This window comes from Eubalaena glacialis, chromosome 6 (genome assembly GCF_028564815.1).
Source record: "Eubalaena glacialis isolate mEubGla1 chromosome 6, mEubGla1.1.hap2.+ XY, whole genome shotgun sequence".
NCBI lineage: Eukaryota > Metazoa > Chordata > Mammalia > Artiodactyla > Balaenidae > Eubalaena > Eubalaena glacialis.
The window spans coordinates 81496121-81504285 of record NC_083721.1 but is presented as its reverse complement, the minus strand read 5'-3'; the positions used below and the strand labels follow the sequence as shown (position 1 = coordinate 81504285).

Here is an 8165-nt window from a genome sequence, read left to right as displayed (position 1 = left end):
TAATATTCATTGCGATAAAGGAATTACACTCATTCACTTTTAATTATACCCTTCTTGCATAAACAAGCTTTTAATAACAGATTTTCCAGGGTAGAAAAAAACAAGCTCTCTGCCCGCAGCCTTGTTTGATGCCAGAAAATCTGCCTCTGCAATTGATAAAGGGAATTTCAGCTTGTTACTTGGTGCAGTGGGAGGAGCCGTGGTGGAAAGTTAGGTCTTCTAAGTTCTAGCTCCATCCAGCTATGCCATAGCTACTGTGTGTTCTTGGGCCAATTCCTTGCCCTCCTGTGCTTCACCTTCGTATCTGGAAAATGGTGATGGAATCCAACCAATCGTTCTCACCCATGGCTGCATACAGGGAAAACCTGGGGGATTATTGAACAATACCAAAGCCCAGGCTGCATTCCAGATGAATTAAAACAAAGTATCTATGGGTTGGGTGTAGTTACAGGTATTTTAAAAAAGATCCTCAGGTGGGATTCTTTTGATGTTGGGAATTATGGGTATCATTCTCACCAGACTTCTAGGTGTTTGTGGCTCCTGCCAGGGTGGCAGATTGCACAGGGCCCAGAAGGAAGGCCAGCACGGACCTCAAGAACCAGCTCAGCCATGCCCTGGTGCTCCCCTGTGCTGGGCGGGTGCTCACATCCTGGGATTGGCTCAGTGGTATTCTCTAGGAGCAGGGAGGAGGGATAATGTTCACTGAGCACCTGCTCTGTGACAAGGCACATCCAGTGTCTCATCTGTCAGTCATGAGACACGTCCCCTGTCTTCTATGTGCCAGGCATGGGGGGTTTAATGTTGGTGAGTAAGGCAGTTTCTGCCCTCACAGACCTTATGACCTAGTAGGGGAGAAAGAGTTTAAAGTGTGTAATTAACAATTACATGAGTTTAAGGAGTTGAAAGGAAAAGTACAGGTTGCATCAGAGCACATAACAGTGGTGGGGCAGTGTTGGTAAGAGAGACCGGCTTTATGAAGCAACGTCTAAGGTCTGAGGCCTGAGGATGAGTAGGACTTAGTTCAGTTCATAGATGGCGAGCAGCATTCGAGTAAGAGATAGTGCTTCTACAAGGCAGATGTTGGCACTCCTGTTTTACAGATGAGAAACCCAGTCCCAGAGAGACCAGGTCCAAAGCAACCTCCCTGGTTCTGACTTTTCAGCTGGGAGGGATATCAGAAATCACTGAAATCACATGGTGAGACAGAGCTCATTAAAATGACCACAGCTGCAGCTGGACAGAGCAGAAATCAGGTTGAAATAGGAAAGGAATGACGCCATAGGCCTAAGGCACACTAAAGGCAGAAAATGCCACCTGCCTGGTCAGGCAACAGGCCACATGCAGTCCTGGGACGGAAGCCACATCACAGTGTCCAACACGAATCTTGGATGGGAGTGGGGTTCTCTGTGAGGCAGATGGAGACTGGTGTGGCATGACCACAGGAGGGGTCCAACAGCAGGGGATATTTTGATGCTCCTAGCAGGTGGTCCAGAGCAAGGCAATCTTTCAGCCAATAGCAGGTCTCTTCCCGTTAGTCTGGAGTTGGGGGATGGGACCCCAGATGCTGAGAAAAGCAAAACAATGCTCTGCCAATCAGTGCTGGACAAGCCCAGCAGTGCAGCTCCCTCAGGGAACAAGGTGAGACCACATCTCGACAGCTGGCTCGGGCTCAGGGGTGAGACTAAATCAGGAGGTCAGAGACAGTTCAGCACCGGGGGCTTGATGCCGAGATCCAGAGCTTGAGGACAGGATCAGTGCTGGAGGCTGTGGGGAGGCTTATCCCAAGGGTGAGGATCAAGTCATTCCAGGTGTGGGGGGAGCAGGCAGGCAGAGGTGGGAGGCAGGTGGCACCTGACCATCCATTCCAGTGGTTCTCAGTGAGCATCTAATATCCGCTGAGAACCTGCTTCAACATAACAGGGTGGGATGTGGGTACCTGCATTTTTAAGAAGCTCCACAGGCAATTCTAGTGTATATTTCTGGTTAAAAACCACTGAGCTAGACCAATCCCTTCAGTTTTCAGATGAAGAACCTGAGGCCTAGAGAGAAGAAGTGACTTGCCCAAGGTCCTACAGCACACCAGCAGAAATAGGACTAAAACCTTGGTTTCTTCACTCCCGGTCCGCCGCCTATACATTCAGGTTAGCAGTTAACATCAGCAGCAGTAGCAACAGCCCTTGAGATGCATACGCCCCTGCCTCTGATATCATCTGATGTTCTCAGTTAGGGAACATTGCTTATTTATGCCCCACAAGCAAATCAAGACTGTGCGAAGTGAAACAATTTGCTTGCTCAAGGCCATATAGCTGGGCTGGGACTCTTTCCTAGTCCTGAGATCTTTCTCTGGCTTCAAGCACCACATGACAAAGCTGGAGTTTAGGCTTTTCTCCCAGGAGGCAAGACCTGACCTTTTTCAACCTGGATGGTCTAATGGCCTCTAATCCATTTCCTGTGCATGTGGCCAGCAAGCCCCTAATGGAGTGTAGCTATAAGGCTAAAGGGGAGCCTGGTAATTAGAGGCCTAGAGGCATAAGTGACATTTGGACAACTGGCCAGCTGGCTACAGTGCATTTGGCACCCCAAGGGCTCCAGAAACCAGAGCCGAAGTGCCAAGCATATCAAACTCATGTCACCAAGGTCTGCGCTCAGCTGCTCCCTTAGCATTTGCAAAATGTCTTGCCCACACTCTTCCCGTCGCATCCTCCCTTGGCCATTTGCAGGAGCAGATGAGTTGACGTTACATGCAGCTGATCCCAGACCTGCTGGTTAATGATCTTGGCCTGTAATTAGTGTTTCCTATTCCTCACTCCTTGCCAACTCCTGCAGTTAATGTATCATTTCTCTCTCTGCAGAGACTCCTTGGGAGGGTTCTGAGGCCCTGGAATGAACATTTCTGGTAGTGGCAGGATTCTGGAGAGGTTCCATCTGCTGCATGTCCCACCACCCCTTGGCATCATCCCTGCTCCCTCCCACCTCGAAGTCTACATCCATCAAGTTCTCTCCCGAACACTTCTTGAACGTGTCTTTGCTTTTCCATCTTTGTGGCTCTGATTTGATCAGACCTCATCATCCTTCATTTGGACTCCTACAGTATTTTCTTAATGGGCCTTCCTGTCCTGGTCCTGCAAATGTCTCCTCTGCAATATAGGAAGAATAATCTTTCTAAATTGCCAATCAGGCTGTATGACTCTCCTACCTAAAAGCCCAACCTTTTTAGTTTGGCACATAATGTCCTGGGCAGTGTGGTCTGCCTAATTTTCTACTCCCTCTTTCACATGGGTTTTACATGGTTTTAAATTCAGAACTGCTGTAATTTTCTCCCCTCCTCCCTCCCTTACACGTCCCAATACGTATGTACATGTGTGTGTGCGTGCACACACACATGCACACACACATGCACTCCATCCATCCGTGCTGCTCCATGAGCAGCCGGACAGAAGACAGGGCAGGAAAGGGATCTGATTGACTTGGGCAAGCACGCTAAGAACCATCATTAGGAAAGTGAGAAGGGACTCATTCTCTGTGACTTTGGAAGATGGGACTAGAAACTATTAAGTTCATTTTAATATTCAGAGTAGATATTTAACTGATAGGGACAGAGTAAAGGGACAAAGTAGGTGATTAAATAGTTAATCTCACTAGGGGATTGTAAATAAAGAAAAAAAGTATGGGAGACCCCTGTAAGTTAATCATCACTCAAGAAAGTACGCTTTCGTAGCAAGAAAACCATGCAACAGAAGCATGAGACATGCCCCCAAACAATAAAGCAATGGTGGAATGAGGTCCACATCCTGCCCAGTGAGGTCAGTAAGTTATCGATTCCTAGGACATGCTTCTCTGCACGTACTAAAAACAAAAATATAGGGAAAAGGTGACACTATACTGAAACCTGAGATGATTTACCATATTTTAGTATGTTACCACCTTTTGGCCCATTTCCACAGCGCCATGACAGTCCCAGTATGACCAAGTAGGAACAAGAAAACTCCCCCCGCCCAACGTGGAGGAGGAGCTGATGATGGAAGTTTGATGTCTGTTCAAAAATGAGGAAGGTTCAACAAGAGAGGCCGCGATAATGCGAGGCCCGCGCACCGCAATGAAGAGTGACCCCCGCTTGCCGCAACTAGAGAAAGCCCTCGCACAGAAACGAAGACCCAACACAGCCATAAATAAATAAATAAATAAATAAAAATTCAAAAATGAGGAAGGTGGTCTTTTCCCCCTCCTCACTTTTCCTTTGATTATAAAACTGTATAGTATGACCAACAATTCTATTTCTTGTGCATTTGAGCACAGCATAAGTAACAAGGGAACATCATCACAGTAGAAATGACTGATGACATTAGAGCCGCAAAAAGTCAATGTAAAAATCTTGATAGTGAACATTAGTGCTTGAAAGGTACTGTAGAGGTATGGAATGCCTACCAGCACATGACAAAGTCTCTGGGACATGAGAACATTGTAGAGCAGAGGGTTACAGATGGCCAAATAGCAGTCATAGGCCATGGCTGACAAGATAAAAAATTCACTGATAATGAACATAAGGAAGAAAGCCAACTGTGTGGCACATGCATGATAGGAAATGGTATTTTGATCCACAACAAAATTTACCAGCATCTCAGGACAAATGACAGTAGAATTACCAAGATCAATGAAAGCCAGGTGTTTGACAAAAAACTACATAGGTGTGTGTAGGTGGGAATCCACTTGGATCAAGATGATCATGCCCAGATTTCCCACCACTGTGATTGTGTAGCTAATGAGGAAGACCCTGAAAAGTGGGGCCTGCAGCTCAGGATGCCTTGTGACTCCCATCAGAATGAATTCAGTCAGCGATGATAGATTCTGTTGGCCTATTTAGTCCAGTTAGCTTTTCTGGAAAGAAACAGGTTGTTATTAGCTTCCTTGTGGTGTCATCTAAATAGAGTATAATATGTATAGACAGAAAAAAACAAAAACAAAAAACTGTAGCCCACTAAGCTCTCGGGGTGACACTCCCTTGCCTACTGCTTGTATTTCTCACAAGCGTCCTATACTAATAAATTCTTTCCTTACCTGTCACTCTGCCTCTCGCTGCTTTCTTTCTGCACCGAGACAGACCTATGCTCTACTGAGTCCCAAAATGCGTTCTGCAGTGTCATAACCACTGAAGTTATTTGAGCACAAAGTGGGCTCCCCCAGGAAATAGTGAGTGTATCACCTGGAGGATTCGGGAAGAGGCTGTCTGTCAAGATGCCACAGGTGCAATTCCTGCACTGGGCATGGTCTGGGAGTCTTTGGCCCTCAAATAACATTCTAATTCCAAGATTCTGTAAATCTCTGATACAAAAGCCACATCAAGTTTTGCTGCTTCCACAGAGACTTTCCTGTCTGGGAAAATCTCTCACCTCTCTGCACATTTGTGTCTGAATCCCGTCCATGCACATACACACACATTCCACACACTCCCCTGACATGGAAATCTCTACGAGACACAGAGAACGTTACCACACACTGCGTCAAATGCTTCAGATATCTGGTGGAGGCACATCTTACACTCATTCATCTATAAAAGCTAGAGGGGGAAGAAGAGCAGGAACATAATTTGAATAACATGGGGGTGATTCCTGGTCTTCCACTCAATAAGCAGAGGCCCCAGGCCAAGAGGAGGTGCGATGGGAGGTGAGCGCCTGCCACCGTATCCTCACTGTGTCTCATTCCCTGTGTGCCACTCAGAGTTGGGAGGCATCTTGAATATAGGGCTGCTGAACACAAGCCAGCTACTGTAGCTGAGGCATCACCAAAAAGCAGAAATCAGTTCCAGCCCCAAAGGACCGACTGGTGGTGTTGAACCCTATGAGAGACACGAAGTCTGTTTCTGTTGTGAGGTCTTCCAGCAGGGGTTTAAAGGGAATTTAGGTACTGTTTGATTTTTCCCTCATATGCCGACTTTAGAGGGTATTAAGGTACAACTCCACTGTGCAAGGTCTATCACCATGTCTGGTGTGGACCACAGGATGGGGAGACCCCAGATCTTCTACTATTCTCATCTTAGAACCCTGAGAGAGCATGGTGCTGGGTACCTAGTTATTGAGTAATTGTTTAGAAGTTACTTTAGTCTCTCAGAACTGGTGTGGTAGAAGAAACATGAGTCTAATGGTTAGTGACCCAATCACGGTCCCTTCCAGTTCGGTGATTTTAGGTAAATCTCTTCCTCTCTGTGGGGCTCAGCCTCTATCTGTGTGTGTGGAGTGTGCTGCAGGGGCTGGGGAGTGGGGAGGGGAGAAGAGTATGGATTAAATGACCACCATTCTTCCTTCCAACATGAATGTGCTAGGATTCCGATTCTCCTGTTCTAGAGGTTGGCAAACTTTTCCTGTAAAGGGCCAAATATTTTAGTGTCCACACACCACACGGTCTCTGTAGCAGCTATTCGGCACTGCCATTATTGCATGAAAGTAGCAATACATGAATGAATGAGCAGTTTTGTCTCAATAAGACATCATTTACAAAAACAGGTGGCAAGCTGAATTTGGTTTGTTGACCCCAGGTTTGTGGACTATTGTTCTAGTCTAGTCTATCTATTCTCCACATAGTAGGACTTTCTTATTCAGTCTGAACTGAGTTGGGGGACTCCATTCTATAACACTCAGTTATCTCATGAACAGACTCTCATGAGTCTATCTCATGAACACTATCTCATGAACAGACTCTCACCAAAGCTCCTTACTCCTCCTCTGCCAGAGTCAAGTGGTTCCAACTTACAGTAAGCCTTTCCTTAGATCATCTCAGAGTTATGCTGAATTCAGAGCTAAGAACCTTGTGGTGAAGCAGGTAATAACAGTTGACCATTTTCACTCTGTCAAAGAAGTCTAGGGTTTCAAGATTTCCCAAACCATTATGATGAGTGGAAAATTTAGTTAGTAACAGATGTGTTGAATCTTTTCAATAACAACATCTGGGAAGAATATATCAAGAGCTGGACACACTGGTCTCCTAAGTTTGGCATCCAATATCCTCTTGATTTATCATCAGTGGCTTTTACATACCTTCCTGTAACCACCACCAGACGTTGTATCAATTCCAACACTTCTAAGCTGTGTGACTTCAAAGAAGCTATTCAACCTCTCTATGCCTCAGTTTTCTCAGTCTAATGAAATAATTAGTTTTAAAGAGTTTGCATAGCACCTGGCATACAGTAAGCACTTGATAAGTGCCATTATTATCTCCTTGTCCATGAACATCCCTCATATTTACCTGCCTCTGGGCCTTGGCTCACCTTCATCCTGGCACATCTGTATTCTTCCCATTCCTCAGGATTGAGCTCAAATACTGATTGGCCAGGAAGAGTTCCCTGAACCCCTTGGTAAGAAATAACCTTCCCATGTCCCACTCACACCTTCATCTCTCTCTACTTCTCACGGTAATTTTCTACTTTGTCATAGTTTATTGGCACCTATTACTATAAATATCTTGGGGACAGAACGTGTCACCAGTTCTTTTCTGGATCCCCTCCATGATGCTGAGCAAAGTACCTCAGCACATAAAGGATTCTTGGTAAGTGCTGGTTGAATTAATGAATCAAGTAAATCAAGAAAAGTCTCAACAGCCAGATTTTATTTTCCCTTTCATTTTGCATTGTGATACTTGGTTTCATGAGGATGGGACTCTACTGTCAGTTTCCAGTAGAAGTTTAACAGGCTCATTAGTTTTCAGAATATACTGGATATGATAACTGACAGCGATGTGATTCTCACTCAGGTTTCATTTGAGTATGAGTGGATGGTTTTTCTTGATAACTTGTACCCTATGAACTCATCCATTCATACCACATCTAGGCACAGACTGGAGATTGGAATTCTATGCCTACGAGGCAGCAGGAGCAGGTGGGCTTGGAGCCTAGGGCTCGAGAGAAAATTTGTCAAATTTTGTTAATTAAGCCTGGGATCCATCTCTCCCTCAGCCTGCCAGGATGATGACAATGGACTGCAGCTAGTCATTTTACTAAAGAATTCCCACTGTAATTTTTTTCTGTTATTAGTGAGAGAGAAGTCTGTGTGTATTAGCCACATATCGAGGCCATACTTTACCCCAATTTGGAATATATATTTGGTCCTACTTGATTTCACATTTATGGAGTTGAGTTTAACTTCAGAGAAATTTCAGTTCCCAGGCCTATGATACTT

The 8165-nt window shown here is 45.4% G+C and overlaps 1 pseudogene; it reads right to left on the bottom strand.

The window, feature by feature from the left end:
- Positions 1-292: 292 nt before the first annotated feature.
- On the bottom strand, positions 293-7264 carry LOC133092994 (olfactory receptor 8K5-like; annotated as a pseudogene).
- Positions 7265-8165: the final 901 nt, after the last annotated feature.